The 20,978-nt window shown below is 38.0% G+C and overlaps 1 long non-coding RNA gene across 6 annotated transcripts in view; it reads left to right on the top strand.

The window, feature by feature from the left end:
* The window catches only part of LOC135090035 (uncharacterized), a 135,790-nt gene extending 120,971 nt beyond the window's left edge, over window positions 1-14,819 (top strand). For all 6 annotated transcript variants that reach the window (XR_010261738.1, XR_010261736.1, XR_010261740.1 and 3 more), the window contains one exon: window positions 13,892-14,819. This is a non-coding gene — a long non-coding RNA (uncharacterized LOC135090035). The remainder of the gene's footprint in view (window positions 1-13,891) is intronic.
* The last annotated feature ends 6,159 nt before the right edge of the window (window positions 14,820-20,978 follow it).

Below are 20,978 nucleotides of genomic sequence, written 5' to 3'. Positions count from 1 at the left end.
ATGGGGAGGGGGAGAGGGGAGAGGGGAATCAGGGGGGTTGTAAAGGGAGAGGTAGTGTATTAGGGGGAGCCAATGGGGGGGTTGAGGGGGAAGGGGGGACCTGACGCCCGTGGGTGCTGCCATTAACAATTGGTCATGCTCACTGGGTGCTCTCTCTCTCTCTCTCTCTCTCTCTCTCTCCTTCTCTCTCTCTCTCTTCTCTCTCTCTCTCTCTCTCTCTCTCTCTCTCTCTCTCTCTCTCTCTCTCTCCTGTTTTTGCAGCTCCTTCTCTGTACTTGCGCAGGTAAGGAAGGCAGGGAGGGAAGAGTGGGGACACACACACACACACACACACACACACACACACACAATGATGTTGGTATTAGTGCTGCTGCTGATAATAAAAATAATAATAACAATAATAATAATAATAGTAATAGTTTAATAATTATAGTAATGACTGACGACGATGATGAGATAATGGCATTGATGACGATGATGATGACGATGATGATGATAATAATAATAATGATAATAATAATAATAGTAATAATAATAAATAATTTTTTAGCCTCATCGGCTTTACTACTGGCTCGCTGTTTTACAGTAGACTGATAATAATAACAATAATAATGACAATAATTAAAATGACCATAATGATAATACTACTGTTACTACTACTACTGATACTATTGCTACTTACTACTACTACTATTATTATAATAGTAATAATAATAATAATAATAATAATAATAATAAAGATAGTGATAACAGCAGTAACAGTAGCAGTAGTAGCAGTGTAGTAGTAGTTGGAATTATTATATAATAATATATAAAATAATGATAATAAATATTATAATAATAATAATAATAATAATAATAATAATAATTAATCTAATTATCTATTATGTCAATGAAAAACAGCGAAAAAATGAAGGGCCACAGAAGATGTCGGTTCCAAACGAGCACAATCCCGAAAGACAGCATCACAGGAACTGTCTTGAGCCTCCCTCGTGAAGGAGTCTGAGTCGCAGGCACGAGGAGACACGAGATCAGGTAAAGAGTTCCGGAGTTCGCCATTAAAAGGGATGAAAAAACTAGAAATACTGGTTAAGCCTTGCGTTAGGGAGGAGAACAGAATAGCGGTGAGAGAAAGCAGACTATGTGCAGGGAAGACGCGGGTGTACAGGAGGCAAGCAGTTAACAAGATCAGAAGAGCAGTTAGTGTGAAAGTAACTATAGAAGATGGCGAGAGATGCGACACTGCGGCGAAGAGAGAGAGGCTGAGCTGAAGACACTGGTACAGGAATTGATGAGACCTTTGATTTCACCCTGTTCAAGGCAGCAGCATCAGTGGAGCCCCCATGTATGTGAAGCGTAATCCATACATGGGCGGATAAGGCTCCTGTACAAAGCACCTTGGGTTGGGGGAGGCTGATGAAACTGGTGGTGACGACTCAGCACTCGAACGACTCAGAAATAAAAACATCATTACAATAGAGAAATAAAAACATCATTACAATAGCGAACGGATATTAAAAAGAATCATAAAACAAGGAAGCCAAAACCTTAAAAACAAAAACAAAAAAAGATAAGAACACAAAGAAAAGAGGAAATAAGAATGAAACTAATGAAGGAAGAGAGAGAGAATCCAAGTTAGTAAGGAAAAAATTAGGTTACTTTAGGTCAGGGTTATGAGAGAGAGAGAGAGAGAGAGAGAGAGAGAGAGAGAGAGAGAGAGAGAGAGAGAGAGAGAGAGAGAGAGAGAGAGAGAGAGAGAGAGAGAGAGAGAGAGAGAGAGAGAGAGAGAGAGAGAGAGAGAGAGAGAGAGAGAGAGAGAGAAAGTTGTAGTAATGACAGTTTTCCTCCCACGCACACCTTTTGCAAATTCTGAGAAGACTGTCCCCGAGAGAGAGAGACGGTGAATGTAGGTCAGAATTCTCTCTCTCTCTCTCTCTCTCTCTCTCTCTCTCTCTCTCTCTCTCTCTCTCTCTCTCTCTCTCTCTCTCTCTCTCTCTCTCTCTCTCTCTCTCTCTCTCTCTCTCTCTCTGTCTCCTTCCTTCCAGCATGTAGGAATGAAGGAGGAGGAAAAGAATGAAATGAGACAGGCAAGGAAAGGCAGGAGAGAGAGAGAGAGAGAGAGAGAGAGAGAGGGAGAGGGAGGGAGGGAGGGAGGGGGAGGGAGGGAGGCTGTCTCTAATGTTGCGGTAATGGTTACACACTGAGATGCCATCAGAAGAGTGCCCCACGGCTACTTACCTTCCCTCCCTCCAGTCCCTCCAGTCCCTTCCTCCAGCCCCTCCATCCTTCCCTCCCTTATCTTCGCTGGCTTCTGCAGGATCTAACCCTTTTTACCTCCCCCACCCTCTCTCTCTGTCTTGCCTCGCGACCCGCTCTTCTGCGATGGAGTTTTTGTCCCTCACGCAGAAAATGGGACAGCCTCGATCATTGCTATTTGGTGTCCGCCTTGCCACCGACTCCTGCCCCATGACGGATTACTAGGGCGTCCTGGTGGCACCCCCTTATTGCCCCTTGATGCCCCTAATGCCCCTAATGGCCACCCTTCAGGTCCTCGTCCCTTCCCTGTCTCTTTTGTTATTTGTCCTTATTATCTGTTGTGTTTCTGCATCTGCGTTTTGCTTAGTTTTGTTTAGTTCTCTCTCTCTCTCTCTCTCTCTCTCTCTCTCTCTCTCTCTCTCTCTCTCTCTCTCTCTCTCTCTCTCTCTCTCTCTCTCTCTCTCTCTTGTTTTTGTTCTTATTTATTGTCCCATTTCATTGCTTCGTTCTCTCTTACCTCGTCTTTATTTTCATGTTTATATTCCTCTTGTTTGTTATTCGTTCCTCCCTCTTTTGTCTCATCCTTCATTCCTCTCTCCTTTGCGTATTTTCATTCTCTTCTGTCTACTTCCATTTTTTCCTCCTGTTCCTCTATTCATTTCCATTCCTTACCATTACTATCTTCTATTTCCTCTGTTTATTTTTTCATTTATTTAATCATACATTTTTTTTTCAATATACTTCATCACTATTTTTCTCTTCCTTTCTTTCTCTATCCCTAATTCCTTTCATTATTCTTTCCTATCCCTTTTTTTTATAATTTTATTGTGTACATAACCCATAATCCTCATCTATCTTATTTTCCATTCTTCTCTTTTCTATTCTTTCCTTTCATTTACTTTACCCTATTTCTTTTCATGCATTTTTTAAAATTATAGCTTATACCTTCCTCCATACCTCTTCTCCATCACTGTCTCCTCCTCCTCCTCCTCCTCCATCTGTTCCTCATCTCTAATCCTGTCTTCTATTCTTTTCCCTTTTATTCTTCCCTATTTTCTTCCCTTCTTGATTCATTCCCTTAATTCTTTATTTCTTTTCATCTCGTATCTATCCCTCCCTCTCTCTCCTCCTCCTCTGTAACACCTCTCTATCTTTTCCTTCCCCTCCCTACCCTTCTTATTCTTTTCCTTTGTTTACCTTGCATCTTTTTACCTTCAGTCATTACACTCCTAACTCATCTCCAGCCTTCTCTTTCTCTCCCTTACGTTGTGTATCCTCCTTTCCTTCCCTTTATTCTTCCCTCTCCCTATGTTTATAACCCATATACAACTCTCTACCCTTACCTTACCCTCTGTCTCTCTCCTCCGTCTCCTCTTCCCCTCGTCCCTCCCCTCCCTCGTGTATGGGTCCCGAGGGTAAGGGAAGAACCATAAGGGAGGTATTTTTTAGGGGGCTCGCTTCACGGAATGACCCTCACGAAATTACTATTTGGCCCACCAGAGCTCTGATTTTTTAGCATTTATAAAGGGGGAGGCCGCCAGAGGGTCGAGGAACATGGGGGTAATATAAAATGGGGCTTTATTTATTTATTTTTTATGTTAGTGTGTATGAATAAAAGAATAGATTAGTACAGTGAGTTTAATATGTGAAAAGAGGGTGGTTTGATGTTTGTTTATTTTGTACGTTTATTTATTTATTTATTTTAAGAGCGATTGTCTTGTCAGTGTCTAGAAAAGGAGGATGAATTGTAAGAATACGTTTAGTGAAAAGAAGGATAGGTAATATTTTTATTTTTTTTTTAGAATAGGAGGAATTGTAAGAATACTTTTAGTGAATTTAGTGAAAAGAAGAGTTGGTAATATTTGAATTTTTTGGGGGGGACTTTTTTACCAGCTGCTTGAATATAAGAATAAATTTGAAGATAGAAAAAAGAATAGTTTAATGTTTTGTTTTTTAATGAGTATGTTTTCAGTGTTTGATTAGAGATAAATAAAAAAAAAGTTAATCATAAGAAGAGAAAAACAACACAGTACTCGAATTTTAAAGACGATTTTCTTTTCTCTGGACGTATTAGTAGAAAAATATATATGAAAAAAAATTCTGAGTAAAATAAAAGTGTAAAAAAAGAGGGATTGTCTCATACATACAGTTTTTTTTTCTTTTATTTAGGGGCCAGAATGTTTTATTGTGAGAATACTGAAAGTTTGAGGTTAGTGTGTGAAAAGAAGCAAGGGTTTATACATACCTTCTTTTTTTTATTCATTTAAGACAAATCCTGTATTTCTTAATGTTTTTTTATTTTTTTATTTTGAAAGTTGGACTAGGAGGATCTTTTATGAATGAATCTTGTATTTTTCATTAATTTTGATTTTTTTTTTAATATTTAGATTTTTTTTTGTCTTTATAGAGATTTTTTATTTTATTTTATTTATTTTTTTGTCCATCTTCTTTTGTCTATACCTTCTTGAGAAAGTTTGGATAATATTGTTCTGTTCTGAATGTTTAAGCGGGGGAACAAATTAGAAGCGCGAGTTTAGTGTGTGAAAAGAATAATTGCCTTATGTGTGAAGTTTTAAAAGAAAGAATGAAGTCTTTTAAATAATTCCTGTTTTTATTCCCGTTTTTCAGAGTTTGGTAGAAGTTGTTATTGGAACGCGAGGGATTTACTTGAACTGGAACATTACTAATATAAAGTTTTGGGAAAGATTAGACCTAAAGTTATCAAGTAGGAACAGAATTACGAGAGGTGTAATAACCGCCGCCTTGTTGTTGTTCAGGAGCCTTGAAGTGAATGAAAACACGGTGGTGCTATCAAGGCTCAGATAATTATGCTCTTATGAAAAAATACGATTGCCCAAGAAATATTGCCATACTAGTTTATAAGTTAGAAAATTTGGTAAGATTGAATTGTAGGTTTTTATAAATGTCAGTCATGTATACTACTACTACTACTATTATTATTATTATTATTATTATTATTATTATTATTATTATTATTATTATTATTATTATTATTATTATTATTATTATTATTAGGTTTAAAGACACGGTTTTGTTCTTCCTCAGGTTTTTTTTTTATTGTAGAATATTTTGTGATTAATCCAGTTTTTTCTAAGCTTTGGGAAAATATTATGAATGTTCTTTTTCTTACGATATGAAAATTACAGGATTGTGATTGAGATTAGTATATATATATACTTTTTAAGATTTCAAGGCATGTCTTTTATTCTTTTTCTGGTTCCATTTTTTTTTTAATACTTGTTTTAAAGTTTAGAAAAAAAGTGAATTTTCTTTTTCACGATATTCAAGATACGGGATTGTTATTGGGATCAGTATATATGTATTTTTTTTTTTTTTAAGGTTTCAAGGCATGTTTTTGTTCTTCCTCTGGTTCTGTTTAACTTTTTTTTTAATACTCTCCTTTTTTTTTTAACTGGACAATATTATGTGAATTATTCTTTCTTTCACGATATTCAAGATACAGGATTGTTGTTGCAATTAATTATTTTTAAGGTTTAAAGGCTTGTTTTTGTTCTTCCTATGACTCTCTTTGATTCAGGATTTATTTGTGATAAGGGTGTGTGTGAATTTTTTTTTTTTTTCACGATTTTAAACATTACGTGGTTGTTGTTGTTAAGATTGATCATAGGTAAGGAATTGAATGAGGGATCGAAGTGTTAGGTTTGAAGGCCCTTTCTTTTCAATCTTCAACCATTTTTCCTTTCCTTCTTTCTCCTCCCATTTCTCATTTCCCCATTCCAACTCTTTATTCTCCTCATCTCCTCCGTAAAGTGATTAACCCCAACAGCAATCCCGCATCTTTAGAACCGTGAAACAAAGAAAACGCTTATAATATTTTCCCAAACGTAGAAAGAAAAAAAAAAATCCCGTTATTAAGAATTCTCTCTCCCATTTCCCCTATATCCCTTAGACTGTCTTCCCTTCCATTCCCTTCATCCTCTCCCATACGATGTTCAGTCTCTCATCTCATTCTTTTCCATTCCTTTCATTTCCCACTTTATAGTTTCCTCCGTTTCTGGCATCATTAATTTTTCTTTTTCTTCCTTTATTGTCCTCTTTCATTATATCTGTGTTCCTTGCTGTCCTTTTCCTCTCTACAGCATCATCCTCTTTCACCATCGTCACTTTTTTTCGTCACCATCTCACCAACATGCTCCTCCATCACACTCATGTTCCATCATCATTCTCTTCTGTCACTGTTCTTTTCACCATCGTCACTTTCTTTTCATCACCATCTCACCAACATGCTCCTCCATCACACTCATGTTCCATCATCATTCTCTTCTATCACTGTTCTTTCCTATCATCATTTTCCTCCTCCATTATTCTCTCTCCTCACCTTCCCATTGGTCTCATCACTATTTTTTCTCACATTATTCCAATCCTCTCATTATTCTCTCCTACACCCTCACCATTCCCTCACATTTCTCCCCATATCACTATTTTAACGCATCATTTCCCATCACCATTCTCTCTATCACCATCCTCTTCCATCATCATCATCATCATCATCATCATCTAGTATCGGTTCTTTCTTCGTCATTCCTACGTAATCTGCCATCACCATCATCACCATCACCCCCTATCATCACCATTCCCCCCCATCACCCCCCCATCACAGTCCCATCACTCTCACCTTGCGTGATGGATGGGGCACGTAATCACCTGGTGACACAACACACACACCTCGCCAATTAAGTGTTCAGGTGTGTCCAGGTAAGATGACAAGACGAGACGAATTTTTTGTTCTCGCTTCGACACGACGTCATTTTAGTGTGTGTGTGTGTGTGTGTGTGTGTGTGTGTGTGTGTGTGTGTGTGTGTGTGTGTGCGTTTTTAGTACCTTGTTTTTTTTTATTCTTTTTACTCTTAACTGCGCGTCGAACCGCCTGCCTTAGCATTAACACACACACACACACACACAGGTGGAGGACGGGCAGGTACATAAGCTGTCCATTATGACTCATTAAGCGATAGTAACACCTGCCTTCACCTGTTAACAAGCGGCTTACCTACCCAGCACATGGCGGCCCCCTGCACACGACCCGGCCTGCCTTGTACGATCTTTTATAGCAGCGGTGATGACGACCCCTGCAGGAGGAGGAGGGGTGGGTGGTGGGCTGAGGGAAATGAACAAAGGAAAGGGAGTAGAAGAGAGAGATGAGGAAGAAAGAAAGAGGAATAGAGAAGGACGGGAGTAAGAGGAAAAATAGGAGGAAATAAGAAACGAAGGAAAGGAGTAAAATTAGTAGAGAAAAAAGAGTGATGATTTTCTTTGTAAGAGGAACACTGGAACAGGAAAAGCGGAAGAGGAGAAAGAAAATGAGAGAAAGAAGAAAAAGAGGAGGAGGGAGGAGAACGAGGAAAAGAGGAACAAGAAGAGGCGATGTGGAACGAAAAAATGAACAAAGAATGGAATAAAGACAGTAGAGTAAGAAGAGGAGGAGGAGGAGGAGGAGGAGGAGGCAGGACGAGGAAGATAATAAGAAAAGAAGGAAAAAATGAGGAACAAAGACAAAAGGGTGAAGTTAGTAGAAGATACTAGGAGGAGAATGAGAGAAAGAAGAGGAGGATAAGAGAAAAAAAAAGAATAGGAGGAGCAGGAGGAGAATGAAAGAAATAAGGATAGAAGTTGGCAGAGGAAAAGGACTGGCGGAAAAAAGGGTTGAGAGAGAGAGAGAGAGAGAGAGAGAGAGAGAGAGAGAGAGAGAGAGAGAGGAGAGAGAGAGAGAGAGAGAGAGAGAGAGAGAGAACAATGACACGCTTGACAGGCAATTCTCCGGGCTGTGGTAATTCCCAGCATTGCGTTAATTGGCATCGGTGATTTTAAGTGCTTATGGCGCCTGTTGGCTCGGCTGGTAATGAGTAGTTCGGGTGATTACGATCCGCAATTAGATGTGACGGGGCGACCTCACGTGACGGAATACCAAGAATTATATAAATACATGAATTCGTTTTTTTTTTTTTTTTTTTTTTTTGCACGAGTTTTTAATTTATTGTTATTGCTATTTTTTTTTCGAAGTTTCGTTTGGTCAGTAGCAGCAGCGGCGCCCGGGGAGGATATGAGGGAATGAGAATGTTAATGAGCAGGATGTAATGTGATGTGCCTGCTGTGTGTGTGTGTGTGTGTGTGTGTGTGTGTGTGTGTGTAGGTAGATGTTATTACCTTTTAAAAGCAACGAAGATTCTCCCTGTGTGTTACCTATTAAAGCTAATGTGTGTGTGTGTGCGTGTGTGTGCGTGTGTATCAGAGAGAGAGAGAGAGAGAGAGAGAGAGAGAGAGAGAGAGAGAGAGAGAGAGAGAGAGAGAGAGAGGCATATTTTACCTACAATATACAAGAAACAACGACACAAACTCACTATTCAACTACCGCTACCAGATGGAGAACGAATGACTAACTATACAAACCACTAGAAACAAACCACCCACACTCAAAAACCCTCCGAAAAAAAAAAACCCCACTAAAAATAAATAAATAAATAAATAAATAAACACCCCAACAAACACACACAGACCGATAAAGTCATACAATACAAAACACCTGTCTGAAAAAAAAAAAAAAATCCATAAAAGGGCAAAACTCTTCATTACGGCGAAACTTTTAACGGAGAAATGAGAGGGAAAACACACGGGCAGCCAGGTATCGTCATTAACCCGTTATGGCGCCTCGATGATCCACACAGCGTAGCGTCCTGATGTTTGAAGGCCGCCAAGAATGAAGAGTATAGGCGCAGTTTGTGTCATGGGAGAGAGAAAGGGAGGGAAAGATAAAAGAAGATATGTAGTAGACTCCATTTAAAGAACGAAAGAAGGCTGAAGAGGAAAGAAAGATGTTGAAAAGTTACGTTGGGGGAGAGAGAGAGAGAGAGAGAGAGAGAGAGAGAGAGAGAGAGAGAGAGAGAGAGAGAGAGAGAGAGAGAGAGAGAGATGGAAGAAAATAGAAGTTTACGATGACGAAGGTAAGAAGTAGACGGTTTAATGTGAGAAAAGGTTAAAGAAGAATTAGGTAAGATGTTAAAAAGAATTACGTTAAAGAAAGAGACAGAGAAACTAAGGAAAAGGAAGAAGGAAGTAAATAAAATGTTACGTGAAAATGAAGATAAGACTGGGTTGAATATATATGAGAAAGGGCAAAAGAAAATCAGGAAAAATACTGCAAAAAGTTACGTTAAAGAAAGAGGAAGGAAATAGGAAGGAAAAGCAAGATGAAAGTTTAAAAAAGGCTAAGTGAAGGTGAAAAAAAAAATAGATTGAATGTGTGGGAGAGAAAAAGCAAACGAATAAAAACTAGAAAAGATGTAAAAATCACGAAAGTAAAGGAAAAGCTAGAAGAAAATAGAGTACCGTGAAAAGAATATAAGGAGTAGACTAAATGTATATGAAAGAAAAGGCAACGAGGAAATAGGCAAGATGTTAAGTTATGTTAAAGTAAGGAAAAGAAAAAAAACTAAAAAAATAAAATAAAGGGTTACATGAAGATGAAAATTAAAGATAGAATGAATTTAATTTTTAGAAACTGCAAACGAGAAAAAAAAAAAAAAATAGGAAAGATTTTCAACGAGTTACGTTAAAGGAAAGTCAAAGAGAAAGGAAGGAGAAAGTAGTTGGAAATAATTAAAAAGTTACATGAAAAGGAACGAAAATTGAAGTATATTGAAATTAAGTATGGGAGAGAAGACAGAAGAAGAATTAGTATAGATAATAAAAAGTAACTAAAAAAAAAAAGAGATGGACTGTATCTTTATGCAATGAAAACGGAAATGAAGGAAAATGAACGTGGTAAAACTTCGTAAAATGGATATTAAGATAAATAAATACGACAGATGAGAAAATAAAGAGAAGGAAAACTAGAAGGCAATAAAAATCTCTAAGAGTCTATAAAAATGCAAGACAAGGAGTGGACAAAACTTACATGCAGTGAAAGAGAAATGGATGGATGCTGATATTAGAAAAGAAACCGTTAATAAGTACTTATAAAAAAAAAAGACTAAGACGAAAAAGAAAAAGTACAAATTAAAGCAGTAAAGACTTAAGATGGATACTTGAAATGGACACTTGATGAAGGGAAATTGAATAAATGTATGAAGTAGATTCAGAGAAAAAAAATACAGAAGGAAACTAAGAAAAAAATAACTAAAAAATCTTGCTAATAAAGGAAAAAAAAAAGAAAAAAAAAACGAAAGCCGAAGATGTAGACTGAATATATTAGAGGTGAAAATGAAAGAAAAAACTAAACTAGAAGAATAAAAGGAAAATTCTCTCTCTCTCTCTCTCTCTCTCTCTCTCTCTCTCTCTCTCTCTCTCTCTCTCTCATTATATAAATGATAAAAATGTGTGTGTGTGTGTGTGTGTGTGTGTGGGCAAGATGCGAGCATGAAAGGGGAGAGGTGTGTGTGGGCGCAAAGATTAGCATGGGCGGGCACGTGTGTGGGTGGGGGAGCAAAGAAGATACCTATTTGAGCTTAAGTGTGGGAAGAAGAGAGAGAGAGAGGGGGAGAAGGAGAGGGAGAGGGTGGGTGGGTGGGTGGGTGCAGGTGGTGTGGGTGCCTTGCCCCCGCCGCGCCCACCGCCCACCGCGCGATAGCAACACGCGGCGCTCTCGTAAAATTATGCACATGACTCAGGCTATGCAAATGAGTGACGGAGACGGAAAAAGAAGAAGATAAAAAAAAAAGATGTGTTGGAGCGAGAACCTTCAAGTTTTCCGTCTATTTAAGTTTCCCCTGAATGGATGCGGTAGTTTTTGCATTTTGCTTTTATTTTTATTTTTATTTTGGTACAGGTTTAAATTAGAAATTGTCACTACTACTACTGCTGCTGCTGCTGCTGCTGCTGCTGCTGCTGCTGCTGCTGCGAATATAGTTTTATTTTCGCTCATTATAAGTAAAATAGAAGGATTGAAGTTTTCGTCAGTTTTCTTTCTTGCTGTTAATTCTAAAATTACTACTACTACTACTACTACTACTACTACTACTACTACTACTGCTACTGTTACTGGTACAATAACAACTACAACAGCTAGTACTTGTATTGGTACAACAACAAGGACTACTACTACTGGAACTACAACAACAACAGCAACAGCAGCAATAACATAAATATACTACTACTACCACCACTACTACTACTACTACTACTACTACTACTACTACTACTACTACTACTACCACCATCTCACCCATCAGTATTACCATCATGGTAAAATGCTGAACCATAAGCAGTTTCCCCTCCACCAAAAAAAAAAAAAAAAGAAAAAAAAAACACCAACACCAACATTATTTAGGAACCGTGACCTAATAATTTCTCTCGAAGGGTAAACTAAAGATGAAGTAAATACCTTAGATAAAGAAAACAGGAGATGGTGCTGGATGCTGGAAAGGGGCGTGTGTCTAATTTTCTGTTTTCCCTCTCATTCTCCTTTGTTGCCGCAAGTGTCTCTTTTCTGTGTCTCTCCCTCTCCTGCAGTGAGGAAGATGGGAATGGGTGTCTCCCCTCATGAGGCAGCGGGGTGAGGCAGTATCTTTTTCAGTTTTTAAAGAGGGGAAAGAGGGGAAGGGTCTTTTTTGGGGGTGTAAAGGGGTGGGCTATGTTATTTATTATCCCGTGACCAGATTTTTGGGGTGAGGGGATGTGGTGGTGGTGGATACTCTCTCTCTCTCTCTCTCTCTCTCTCTCTCTCTCTCTCTCTCTCTCTCTCTCTCTCTCTCTCTCTCTCTGTTTTCTTTTCTTTTCTTCGTCTGTATTGTTTCGTTATTTTTCCTGTGATTGTTTATTTTCTTTTTTTTTCTGTTTTATGAAAGTTTGTTAATTTCGGCTTCCGTTTTCTAGAAAATTACTGTTACCACCACCACCACCACCACCTACTACTACTACTACTACTACTACTACTACTACTACTACTACTACTACTACTACTACTACTACTACTACTACTACTACTACTACTACTACTACTACTACTACTACTACTACTACTACTACTACTACTACTACTACCACCACCAATACAACAAAACAACAACAAAAAGAATACTACTACTAGGAATAATAATAATAATGATACTAATAAACACACACACACACACACACACACACACACACACACACACACACACACACACACACACACAGGCTGCTAGATATCCGACACACACACACACACACACACACACACACACACACACACACACAGGCTGCTAGATATCCGACATATTATTATCCTTCACCTCTCTGTTTTTGCACTTGCATGAAACACCACTTGGCAAATTGCAGGAGCTGGAAATACCGTGGGTACTGCTAACAGGAGGAGGAGGAGGAGGAGGAGGAGGAGGAGGAGGAGGAGGATTGACCTTCTCCCCGTGAATCAAGGATAAAAATGGGGATTAGTGGGTGTTAGAGTCACCTGGTTTTGTCTTCCTTTTCCTCCTCCTCCTCCTCTTCCTCCTCCTCTTTTTTCTTCTTTCTGCTTCTTCTCCTCCGCCTCCTTTTTTTTTTTCTCCTTTTCCTCGTGATTTTTGTCGTCTCTTATTTCTTGTTACTCTTTTTTTCTGGTTTTGTATTGCTTCTCGTTCCTATTTTTCGTATTGTTTTTCTTCTTGTTTTCTTCTTGTTCTTGTCTTTGTTCCGTGTTTGTTGTTGTTCCTCTTTCTCCTGTTCTTTTTTCTTGTTCTTCTTGTTCGTGTTTTTTTCCTTGTTCCTCCTCCTCCTCCTCCTCCTCCTCCTCCTCCTCCTCCTCCTCCGCACACTATTTATTCTATTGCTATATATTGTATTTTTTTTTTTTTATGATTTTTTTTGCACTATTAGAATTATCAGGTATTCATTTTCATTGGAGTAGAGTTCATAGGGTGAACAACAATCCGCTTTCATCATTAATGTGAAAATTCTGCGTGTTTCTTTGTCTTCCATTTTGCATGATGTTTTTCCAGCTGGAGGGTGTGGTGGGTGGAGAGAAGCCTTTTGCTGTACTATCCTCTCTTTTGTCTAGTATTTCTCAGAGTTGGTTATGCAAGGATCTGAATTTCTATCACTGGTTGTTCTATGGAATCGTACTCTCGACTCTTCCTCTTCCTTTTCCTCTTCTTCCTCTTCCTCTTCCTTTTCCTCTTCCTCCTCTTTCTCCTTCCTTCCTTCTCCTCCCCCTCCTCCTAGCCCTGTATTTACCACATGCTACTGAAATTTGGCAAAGTGTGTGTGTGTGTGTGAGCGCCATTATCCATGCAGGATCTTTTAATGTTTCGGCCTTAATTTTATGAACTTTTTGCTTAAAAATGTCACGTGGCGACTTATAAACACGTACATTAATGTAATTTCTCTAATGGAAAATTTTGACTCGGCAGCGATTTGATTTTTTTTTTTCCGATTTTTTCATTCTTGGGTGCAGTGTTGAAGGTCGCGGCGGGGCGGGGCGGGGCGGGGCGGGCGGGGCGGGCGGGGCGGGGCGGCGGGAAAAGACGAAGACAATGGCCGGGTTGTGTTTGCAATTCGCACAGGAAATTGTAGTTCTTCATCACATTTGTTTTTCATTATCACCAATTTTCTGGTTTTCTAATTTGCCTCGCTTTGTATTTACGTGATTAACCTTTTCTTTCCCTGTTTTCTTTCCCTCCTGCAGGTTAGTGACGGGACGGGTAGGGCGGGACGTGAAAGGAGGCGCTGTTGACAAGTACCCACACACCTCGTTTTCCTTGCCTTTCGTGAACTTTAGATGCAGTTCCTGGCGTGGCTTTGACTGTGTTCGTCTTGTTGAAGCCATCGCCCGAAGTGGAGCTGAAATATTTGCACGTTGTATTCTAAATCAAAGGATCATGTTACTTGGGGAATGGCTGATGCAGTTTTTGAAGTCCGTATCAGGTGGGAGATGAAATGAAATGTTAGGAGTGTTTTGTTTATTGGTATGTCTGTACTGTAAAAGATCATGTCAAGGGGGAAAAAAAACCCTTATTATGTTTAAAGTTTGTGTTAGGAATGGGTGGTATTTGTGTGTATTTATGTGTGATGCATCTGTACTCTAAGGGATTGCGTTGCGGGATAATTCTTTAGTGAAATTGTTAAAGTTTGTGAGAAGCTGGAATCTTGACTGGGTGGCATTTATTGGCTCATTAGTAGTTTGAAGTACTATATCGCAGCGGAAGTCTCTGATATAGTCGTTTAAGTCTTGATGTTATGTAAGGACTGTTGGTTACTTCGTATATCTGTACTGTAAAAGGTTATGTTATTGGGGAGGTCTTTGATATACTCGTTTAAGTTTGCATAAAGTTAAGGCTGTTCAGATCACGTGTATTGAAATGTCTCTACTGTGCAAGCTTATATTACTGGAAGACATTTTTTTATGCAATTTTTCAAAGTTCGTTTTAAGTAAAGCTCACATTTAAATAATTTACTTTCGGAGCTTAAAAGTAACAAACAATGAGGAAGTTGTGTAAAAATGTCAAAAAATGTTCTGCTTTCACTACAAAAAAATTTTTAGTCGTATTCATGTTTAATTGTAGAGAACAGATATGGAAAAAATTACACGAAAAATGTAAGAAGAAAGATTGAAAGGACTTTATTTTTTCAACACCTATTAAATTAGCAAAGGTGAATATGAAAGAATTTACAGTATTTCTCAACAGTAAAGGTGCAGCACTAAGAAAGTTATATTGAAAAGAATCCTTTTTGCAACACCACATTATCAATAACGAAGAAAATACAAGAACGATCTTTTGAAACATCAGAATAACGTCAATTAAAAGGTCAGATACAAAAAATAACACCTTTTTAACATCACTACAGCAACACTGATGTTTTATTACGTAGAATCCTCAACGAGAAAACTTCCTACGTACAGGTGACAGGTGTGTCCAAGAGAGAGAGAGGGAGAGGGGGAGAGAGAGGGGGAGGGGGAGGAGGGAAGGGTAGGTTTAAGAGGTGCGCGAGGCCACAAGTTCGTGTGACTAAGAGGCGGGAGGTAATGGTCCTCGCGAGATTTGAATTGTTCTCAAACCTGTCTTCTCTCGGCGCTCAATCGCTCCTTACCCTCGCCCGCCACACGCTGCCCTGTTGTTAGGGGGACCCGGGGGCGTGCCCAGGGCCTCCCACTCCCTCGCCTGCTGAGGGATGCTGCTAATATAGGCTGAGGAGGAGGAGAAGGAGGAGGAGGAGGAGGAGGAGGAGGAGGAGAAGGAGGAGGAGGAGGAGGAGGAGGAGGAGGAGGAGGAGTAGGAGTAGGAGGAGGAGGATCTGTTAGTGCAAGATAAAAAAAAAAAGAAAGGAGGATGAGGAGGGAGATAAGTAGGAGTTTCTGTTAATAGGAGAAAGAACAAGGGAAGAGGAAGACGAAGACGAGGAGGATTACAAAGGATTACAAAGGGCAACCAAACAGCAACAGACCTTTAGCTCCTTGCAGGGCTGTTTGGTAAGGAGGAGGAGGAGGAGAAACACAAAACAAAGGAACACGAAGGGAAGTAACAGCAACAGACCTGCTGTAGTTGCTTACATGGCTGTTTGTGATAAGTTGTACATTGTCTAATCTGAAGTAAGAGATGCAAGAAAGTAAAGATGAAGGCTCCTCCCCGCCTTCCTCTCCCATCAGCTGGTAGAAGAGGAGCCGGTAGAAAAGGAAGAGATAAGACAAAAGTTACATGAACTTTCTTTTATGGGAACAAAGACATCACTATTTCAATAACAGACAAAGCAGATAAAGCAAGCAACGAGGAAAGATCGTGAAATCACTCAAAAGAATTGAAGTTTTGCCAAGACGATGCATAAGTATTTGGTTAATATTCTCTTCAAAGCTGTGATTGCTAGACACTTCCCTTAATTTTGAATATTGTTTTGGATTACTCCTTTGGAACTGGCATCTTCCCTGAGTCGTTTTTTTTTTTTTTTCGGTGTTCTTGGACAGAACCTCTTACATAAAAGAAAAAAAAAATAATCTATTGACTTTGTAGAGTGAAGAATTCTGTTTGTAGACATGAAGCAGCGTTTGGTTTCGTCTGGTTAATCTTTCATCAGTTATTGCAAGTGTTACGTCTCCTTGTAAGGTTTGATCGATCGACTGTAAAATAATCTTCAGCACCGATGTGACCGAATATTTTGAACACTTCCACCAGCATTCTCCGTTTCGACACGCTAAAAAACCATACCCCTGTAATAATTTTGTCTTTCGTTGGATCTGCTCTCAAGTTTTCTAATATTTTTTTTAGTGAAATGAGAATGAAATTTCCACACAGTATTTGAGATAGGGTTGTGTCACCAAGTTATAGAGGTTTGATATAACTTTTTCTAGTTTATTACTGAAGGTACTCCCAATAAAGCCAATCAGATCGCTTCGTAGCAGTTTTAGCGACCTCTTAACAATGCTGACTGAGTTGTGAGTCGCTTGCTCTCAGTATTATAATTCTAAGACCCTTTTCTTTGTTCACTGAAAGAAGCTCGTCGCCATTTTTAGAAGCACTCAACATAATTATTGTTGTTTCCGATGTGTAATACTTACCATGGAGGAGGAGGAGGAGGAGGAGGAGCATCATGGAGGAGGAGGAGGAGGAGGATCATGAAGGAGGAGGAGGAGGATCATGGAGGAGGAGGATCATGGAGGAGGAGGAGGAGGAGGAGGAGGAGGAGGAGATCGATCATGGAGGAGGAGGATCATGGAGGAGGAGGATCATGGAGGAGGAAGAGGATCATGAAGGAGGAGGAGGAGGAGGAGGAGGAGAAGGAGGTTCTGTTAGTGCAAGAAGAAACACGGGTAGAGGAGGAGGGGAAGGTAGTTCTGTGAATAAAAAAAAAATATTAAGAGGAAGTCGAAGAGAAGTAGAGGAGGACGAGGAGGAGTAGGAGGAGGGAGGAGGAGGAGGAGGAGGAGGAGGAGGAGGAGGAGGAGGAGGTGGTTCTGTGAATAAGAAAAAAAATTAAGAGGAAGTCGAAAAAGAGGAGGAGGAAGAGAAGAAGGAGAGATTGCTAGTACAAGAAAAAATTGAAGGGAGGGATGAATGTAATGATTGTTTCCTGAGGTCTGTCTGAATGTTGATGAAGAACTACAACTACGGCTTAGAAAAAAAAGTACATTTCTAGGAAGCTTGGTTAGTTCGTTTTGTTAACATTGTAGGATAAGCACTTCATGTTTCTTACTTTTGTACTTAAATGAAGACAGCTTGGATAACGTGGTACTTTTTTGTAGGTGAGTGAAAATTTGATATGTCAGAAAAAAACTTGCTTCAGTGGATGCTTATGACAGGATGAGTGGTGTTCCTTTATGAATCAGAATAAAAATGGAAAGCAGAGTAATGTAAGGAGACGATTGTACTTGTTACTAATCCAGGTGAAAATGACAACCAGGAATTTGATATTTAAGAAGAGGATACTCGTACAGAAAATGAAAACCAGGAATTTGATATTTAAATTAAGTGTAAAACTGGAAATAAGTATTGAATATTTACGAAAAGGAGGACAACTTTTTCCATGAACCAGATGAAAAAAATGGGATACTGTAATTGTACATTTCATTATGGAAATGAATAATATATTTTCTTATCAAACTAGATAAAAATGGAAACATAAATCGGATGTTTAAGGAAGGGAAAACAATTATCCTTTATAGATCAGATAATAAATGAAAATAAAATTTTGAGATATTCGAGCAGGCGAAAGAATAGGTTTTGTTTATAAATGAGACAAAAAATAGAAAATCAGGATCCAGATATTTTGTGATGCAGTGAAGGAAATGTAAAGGCTCTCTCGCCTTAAGGGAATATAATGTGTAGACTTTTCCCTCATTTTTGTCCTTGACCAAACTTCTTGACAAGTATATATATTAAAAAAAAAAAAAAAAACCCTGAAAAAAGCGTGTGTGTGTTTGCAGGGGGGATGTGAGACTAGGAAAACAAATGAAAGAAAAGAAAAAAATGTAGTGAAAAAGTTATGGGAATAGATGAATACAAATATATAAAATAGAAAATGAAAAAAAAGAATAAGAAAATAATGAATAAATGAATAGATAGATAGAAAGATAAATAGATGAATAAATAGATAGGGAGATGAGTAGATAAATAAATAAATAAAGAGTATAACAAAATAATAAAGCAAATTAACAGCAGTATGTAAACGAGTAAAAATATATAAAAGTGAATAAGTAAACGAATAAAAATGTGAAGATCAAGACTAACAAGAATTAACAAAAAAGTGAACTGACGAAAATAATGTAGAATAAGGAAATAAAATACTACCTTAGTAAAGACATCAACTTTTCTGAACAACGTTAAAAGAAGAAATTGGGACGAAAAGTTTAAAGCATGTATTTGTAGTGTATTAAGTACTTGTCAAACGGAAGCCGCGAGTGGATGGGAGGGAATAATGACAGAGGTGGAAGTATCGGGACGTGATGAAGACGAGTATTAGGGAAGTGCTTAGCGTCTGATTATATTCCTACCTTTTACCTGTTGCCATTACCTCATTATTGTTACCTGAGATATTGTTCCTGCCTTCTTATGGAGGTACGGGTTTCTCTCTCTCTCTCTCTCCTCTCTCTCTCTCTCTCTCTCTCTCTCTCTCTCTCTCTCTCTCTCCTCTCTCTCTCTCTCTCTCTCTCTCTCTCTCTCTCTCTCTCTCTCTTCAATTCAATTCATTTAGTTTATTAGCCAAATATAAATACATTTGTAGCTGTAACTCATAAAGTATAAACAAGGTTGGGCCCTTTAAATGAAGCATTTCTGACAGGCTCCTAGTATATGTAGAATAAAGATAATGCCTTGCATTAGACAGCTATATACAGTGTATAGAATTTTTCTCTAAATTTCTCCCATCATAACATATAGTGGTTACTTCTATCCATACACAGCCTCATCTCTACACCGTGACACCTACATACACAATTATATAGATTCATGTTGACGTGAGATATTCCAAACCTTTTCAAATGTGTAATAATAATAAAACTACACCTACTATATGAGATCAACTACATCATATGTACACAACGAACAAGTCCGAACAGAAGAAATGCTTGAGATCAAAGTGAACACATTAATCTGAATTGTACAAAGTAAAAAAAAAAAAAAAAAAAATTAAGTACTTAATTAAAAATATATAGTTTGTTAGTACTTAATTGATAGCAGTGAGTAGTTGTTTTCAATACACACTTAAAGTATATCTCTTTAGAGTTATTTTGAAAAGTAATTTATTCCACTCAATGCATCCACAATGTGTGACAAATGTGTGACATTTATACATTTAGTTTTTTTTTTTTTTCAGAGAATATAAGATAATTTGCTTTTGAGACATTTAAAGGTCGTTTATTTACTGTTAATCATACTGAAACAAATTAATTCAGGCTTTAATGCTCTCATTATAAATCAAAATCAGGACCAGAAAAGGGAATGTTTGTGTCATCAGCGAAGAGGATGAATTTCAATAAATTTGAGGACTTAACATTATTATTCATATATGTTAAAATAATAAAGGGCCAAGTGTTGAGGCACGGGAAGCTTCTGTTAAAACCAGCAATGCGAGACCACTTTACTGTTAACTGAAGTTAATTGCTTTCTAAACCAATCCAAACAAATATTCCTTATTTCTTACTCTTGTAATTTATTGATTAAAATTTCGTGGTTAAGAGTATCAAAAGTCTTTTTGAAATTTCAAAATGGTGTAATGGCATACTGTTCACACCGTAGTAGTGTAGTACATAGTCAATTAACATTATAATTGGGAATTTAGGGGACATTTTTTTTTTTTTTCTTCGAAGCCCAAAGTGAGTGTGTCAAAATGTTACTTCTTGCAGGAAAAAGCATCAAGTCTGTCATACTTAATTCGCTCACATATTTTACTTAGAACTGGAAATACTGAAATTGTTCAGTAATTGGATCCAGTTTCCCAGTGTTGTGCAGTGGTGTGACTTTTGCAGTTTTAAATCTTTCTGGAAAGATGCCCGTCTGAAGAGATAGATTTATTAAACTGGAAATGAAATTTATTAAACAGAAAATGAAAGGAGCCGAAACTGAAGGTATTAACTTAATTACCTTAATGTTTATACCCGTCATATCCTGGTGCTGAAGCCTTTAAAGATTTAATTACTGGGATAACTTCTGGCGATGTATCCAGTGGAGTGATATCAGGACAGGTGTCTAACAGACAAGGATGCATCACGTGCTGGAAGCTTGTCACACAACTCTTGACCAACCACTTGAGAAGAAGCTGTTCATATAATCACTGATATTTTGAGGGTCTGTGACATCACAGATATTGATGTTCAAACTTTGTACAAGATTATTCCTTTCTCTCCATTAACAGCTTCACCAATTAACTTCCAAGTCTCTTTAGAGTTGTCTGCACAATCATGGAGTTTGTTGTTATAATATTGCTTTTTAGCACCATTAGGCATGTTATTAACTCTATTTCTCAATGATCTATACTGCACACCCATATGATAAAGGACGTTTTAAATATTTCTTATATAATTTGTCTTTTCTTTTCTGTAGCTGATGAGTTCTGGAATAATCCACAGTTTATTGACTTGTTTCTCTCTAATTTTTACAGTCTTCAGAGGAACATTTTCGTCAGTAATTCTTGTTATGGCGTCTCCAGCAGTAATGTGTGCCTTGTCTGGATTATTACTCGTGTGAAAATAATAACCTAAAGATTCTTTTATTGCCTGACATACAAAACCTTTGTTTACGTTTTTATAATCCCTGTATGAAAAACATACAGCCATCATTCTTACCTTT

Source organism: Scylla paramamosain, chromosome 34, assembly GCF_035594125.1.
Source record: "Scylla paramamosain isolate STU-SP2022 chromosome 34, ASM3559412v1, whole genome shotgun sequence".
NCBI lineage: Eukaryota > Metazoa > Arthropoda > Malacostraca > Decapoda > Portunidae > Scylla > Scylla paramamosain.
The sequence above is the reverse complement of the archived record's forward strand: the minus strand, read 5'-3'. Positions and strand labels throughout refer to the sequence as shown.